Below are 5,456 nucleotides of genomic sequence, written 5' to 3' on the forward strand. Positions count from 1 at the left end.
TTTTTTTCATAAATTACCACCAAACATGGTCCCCATCTTATATTTAGATAATTATATTTTAAGCCTGCAGTCAGGAGTTGGTTTATTTTTGTTAAGTGTCTCCCTTTTTGGTTTTAAGTTTATCTTAGCTTATCAGAGTCCTTTTGAATTTTGAATCTCTTACCTATTTTCTTTCTAGCTTTTCATCTTGCACAAATATATTAAATCAGCTTTCTAGTCTTTATTATAGCTAACTACTAGAGACTTCATTAGTCTTCAGAAAGAACTGTTCAGCCACCTGTGAATTTATTTACCTTACCTCTATCATCGTCCCACCTACACTTCTCTGTTTTACTCTCAAGACTATCATAAGGAATCCAGATTCACTGCTATAACATTCTGTATCATTACCAAACTTTATCAAACCTTACCAAAAAGGGTAGTTAGGTTAATTTGAACTTTTTCTACATAGTCCATATTGGCTTTTCACATCCTAAGTATTTAAGTCGCATGCTTGATTCTCTTTTCTAGAATTGTTTAGGTATCAGAATAATAAGCTAATCATTCTGTGCTTTCTGGAATATTCCTTTTTAAAAAAAAAAATCAGCCACATTTTTCCATTTTTTATTCATATTTGATATTTTTTTCAAGACCTTGAGATTTAAATTTTTTAGGCATTAAATCTTAAATGTGTTTCAATAAACTAGTTTTCTAAGACCTATTTTTAACTATCACAGACTTTAGTTTCTTTTCATCTTTGTCTGGTCTTTCCAACTTATAGGTAGAAAACACAAAGGCAAATTGTTTTTGAGCCCCTCTTTCTGTTATCAGTCAACCTGATAACAGATATATATTTCTGATATATAGAGAGACTATATATCAGTCTGTTATATAGTCTTTCCTTTAACAGATTGTCTTATTCCAAACATAGTTTTAAAAGTTTTATTGTTTTATTAGCATTTTTGGAATCCTTAGTAAGCTTGAGCCTTTGTGGCACTTTTCTTATAGATTCATGCCAATATTTTGTATCCATAATTGGTCTCCTCTCTTTATTTTATACATATTCTTTTAAAAATCTGAGCTTCCTGGAGAAATTAAATTGGCTTAGCTGCTTTCCCATCTCATTAGGATTATTCGTAATTGCATAATCAGAACTCGATTTCCTTAGAACTTAAAATTCTTTACTGTATTCCCACTCAGAGGCTTTATCTGTGAAATCATACCTAACTTTGAGTTGAACTTTCTGAGATCTTTCCACATGAAGGGACATGTCTAATTAGGCTTGGGATTTTCTTCCTTAGCTATTATGAATTCCAAGGCCACATTCCATTCTTGACCAGTATTATGGTTAAATAATTTTTTTGTATTTCCTCTGTAGATCATGAGTTGATTACTTGTTTTGCTTTCAGTAGTTAAACCCTTAGCAGGCCAGTAGTCAGTGAGACTGGCAAACTAAATAGTGAATAACTTAAGACACAGGTTCTCAACTCCAGCTGAATTATTCAGTGTCATACAGTTTGTCAATGGCAAACCAAAGTGAAAAATCCTAGGTCTGATAGGAAACTGGTTTTCCGAATTTTATTTTTAATTTAATTTTCACTCCATATAAGCGAGCTATGACATAGGTCAATGTAAAAATAAATTTATTCCAATGATAATTCTTTTACAAGTATATCTGCTTTTGTGTTGTTAGGAACCCTGGCTTAATTCTTTTTCTTAGTCAAGTACTTTGGTCTGTCAGGAATACACATCTCTTCAAGCCAGCTTAAGTAGTATAATTTATGAGAGATGTACCAGGTATGTAGCTTTGGCTAATAGATATGGTGAAAATGGGCTTGCCCCCCCCTTGGTAAAAGACACAGGTGTGAATTTAAGCCATTTGGCTTTTCATATGATGTACATACATGCAAGCACCTAAAAGATTTTTTTCTGAACACACACACACACACACACACAAATAAATTAGGTGTTCAAGAACAGGCTATATAGGGACCAGAATTGAAACTCGAAAGTCAATATCTGAGGTCAGTGTCCACATTATTTAGATATACACCTCCCTATATGTTACCAATTGGTTTTTCTAACATAGTCTAACATAGCTACTCCAGCTAAACACTATATGATCATCTAGTGTGTGTTACCTCATGATTTTTTTTATTTTTAGTATAAATTTTTGAGAGAAATGATAAATAGCCCAGTATAAGTATTCCCCTTCAAATGAATTTTTACCTCAGACTTGCCAAAAACTAGGAAATCAGTTGGCAGTCTTCTAAAGCCAGTGCTCTGCCTTATAGTCCAAAGTGTCTAATGACAAAACAGTATTGTCTGCAGAGCAAATGCAGAGAATACTAGATGATGACACTTACTTATTCTTTGTTTTCCTCCAGCATTTTTGTATTTTTAGAGGGTCAGTAACTAGGTTTACAACACTATGTATAGGATTGTTTTTCTTTATTTTTGTTTTTGTATTTTAATGTATCTTCATACAATAAGAAAGTTAACTTTCCTCCCAATAAAATGAGATCGAAATTAGGTTACTTTATTCCTGAAAACTTTTGTAGGAAGTGATTTTCTTTCATTTATGAAATGAGGCACAGATAAGAAAATCATTTCTGAGGTCCATGTCAGTATTTCATTTCCATGTTTTAGTGCCTCTCATTTTTTAACTTTCTAAATATAAAAACATACTTCTCTGTTAATTTTTATTTGGCACCAGAAAACCACTTTTAAACCAGGTTGGCTAACTTTCTTGAAATCCTAAATTCCAAGTTACAGATTTTGCCATGTTTCTTATTACAAATTTTGGTCCAAATTGTTCTAATTGTATGTTGTTCTAGTAATAACTAGCTTGGAGGTGTACTTATTGTCTGTTACATGTGGAAATTATGTGAAAGTACATTGAAAACTGTAAAGTACTATAGAATTGTTGGTTATTAATAACCCAGATACTTTTTCTCTCACATATACCCTGGGTTAATCCCTTCATATTCAGAGAAGAGTTTTTTGAGTCATAAAATTGGTACTTTATATTCCCCTCTCTCACAAAAGCGATACAGGAACCAAAAAAATTCACAGTTAATATAGGGGAACTCACATAATGAGATTTAGAGAAAAAGATGCCATAGAAACCAGTGTGAAACAAAATTTATTTGGTTAAGAAAAGTTGAAAAGGGAAATGAAACAGTTACTGGTTGAAAATGCTGTAGGTCTGTAACTCACTTTAGGCTGAGTAACCTATGTCAAAAATCCATGAGAGCCTAAGAGAATTCGTTTCAGTGAAAACTGAATGAAACAAAATGAAGGGTTGGTATGTCTCAGGTAGACAAATAAGTAGAAGTGTTCAGAGTTCAGAGTATACAGTAATGCTTTATAAGAAAAAGTGGTAATGCTTTATAAGAAGTGGTAGGAAGGAACTCGGCACTTAATAATAGGGGAAAGGCAATTACAGGCATAAGCTTTTAAAAATAAATAAATAAATAAGAGACCCGGCCGGCGTTCGCTCCCTTCTGAGTATCTGCTCCCGGTGGCCCTGAGCACCTGCGGGCCACAGACGGCCCCAAGCGTAGGAGGCGGAGGCGGGGGCGGGGGCAGGTCTGCAGGTCCAAGTATCCAGGCGGCACACTCGCAGCGAGAATCTGGAGGCGGAGGAGACAGCAAGGATAGACCCAGGAGCGATGGCGTCCAAAGAGGAACGAGCGGTAAAAATGTCAACATGGAAAATGCCAACCAGGAAAATGAAAAAAAGGATGAAAAAGAGCAAGATGCTAATAAAGGAGAGCCCTTGGTCTTCCCTTTGGCAGCTGATGAAAACTGTGTGCCTAGAGGAAGTTGTAGGCGGTTCCGTGTTAGGCAGCCCATCCTGCAGTATTGATGGGATGTGATTCAGAGGCTTAGAGAGCCACAGGCAAGGATGAGGGTAGAGACTATGGAAAGGATTAGGGAGGAGACAGGCAACTTATGCAAAAGCTGAGGAAAAAGTAATTGTGTCACCGTCTGCGGGCAGTTAGCACTGACCCCCCTCACCATGACCATCATGATGAGTTTTGCCTTATACTTTGGATGCTCGTGGTTTCCCTGAAGTTAATAGGGCAACACACCTGCTTCCTAAACTTACATGTTTGTGATGTACCTTCATTGAAAACCATTTGGTGTTACTTGTTTCCTACGGGTCTCCTATTATCAGTTTCTAATTGAATGTTGTGTTTTGACCATATATGTAAATTTTTGTCAGCAGGGGAGTTTTACCTATTGCATGGAAAGATGCTCATTACATGTTGTGAAGTAAATAAAGCAATATAAGAAAGAAAAAAGGAAATACTGAGTACCAAAATATATAAGTGAATAAAAACAATTACTAAAATGAACTAGGCTAAAGAGAATAGAAGTTAAATGGAAGAGTAAAACAAAAGGTGTGTTATAGGATATATTTCTTACAATGGAGTGTATGTACCCCCAACATTATTCAAAAATACTTATTTAAGGGGAAACAGCCTTACCTCATTTTTTCCCTTATTTTTTTCCCCTCATTTTTAATGTATAAGGTGCTAATGCATTGTGGTCCATGAGTAGTGATGGATTTGCATTAATCTTTTAGCTGCATTCTCTTCCAATATTTCTTACAGTCTTTTCAAGAAATTTAAAAGTTTGAAAATATATAAAGGAATATAGCAAAAACCTGTACTCGCACTATCCAGAATTAATAGCTATTAACATTTTATTTTATTTGCCTTTGTCTCTTTTTACAAAGGAAAATGAACAATATAGTCTCATACCTAACTTCTCACCATGACAAGTTTCATTCCCCTATCTGCCTTCTTAGGTGCAATCACTGTTATCAATTATTTTTATAGTTCATTTTTAAATATCTGGCCATAAATACTATATAGTATTGTTACTTTTTATTTTAAAATTTTACATAAATACTTATACACGTACCTTTTTACTTGTTTTACTCAGGATTAGTTTTGAGAGACTGATACTAAATATTTTTTTAAACAAATATTAATCTATTAGTAATTTTCAGTTACTAAAATGAATCTAATCATGTTGCTGTGTGTAGATCTATTTCATTCCCTTTAATTCTTGTTTGATTTTCCATGCTGTGAGAATACTATATTTTATTTGTCCATTCCTTCAAGGGTGGATTGTTTCAAGTATTTCCTGATATAAATACTAGGCAGTGATTACCTAGCCTTTCTTTTAGGAAAGTATTTATTGTGAAAAAATTACCTGTTGGAGAAATTAAAGGTATAATATGGGATCTGTAAGATTACCCAAAATGTGGAAGAAAAGGGCAAATGGATGAGAAAAAGCAGAGAACACTGAATAATTAGTGTTCTTAAAAAAGAAGCTTCTCACGGAAGACCAGTAACTCCAGTGAATGCTATAGAAATATTTTCACAATCATTCAGATGTTATGATGTTCTTTAGAAAATGTAAGAATTTCTAAACACCAGAATTCTCTTATTTTTTTTTTT

The 5,456-nt window shown here is 34.0% G+C and overlaps 1 protein-coding gene and 1 pseudogene across 13 annotated transcripts in view; both read left to right on the plus strand.

Moving 5' to 3' along the window:
• Positions 1-5,456, plus strand: part of LOC105298868 (histone-lysine N-methyltransferase SETDB2) — a 102,847-nt gene that overhangs the window by 20,587 nt on the left and 76,804 nt on the right. The gene's annotated exons all lie outside the window — the stretch shown is intronic.
• Positions 2,553-4,282, plus strand: LOC111745847 (annotated as a pseudogene).

The sequence above is a fragment of the Pteropus vampyrus genome, unplaced genomic scaffold, assembly GCF_000151845.1.
Source record: "Pteropus vampyrus isolate Shadow unplaced genomic scaffold, Pvam_2.0 Scaffold167, whole genome shotgun sequence".
In the NCBI taxonomy this organism is placed as follows: Eukaryota; Metazoa; Chordata; class Mammalia; order Chiroptera; family Pteropodidae; genus Pteropus; species Pteropus vampyrus.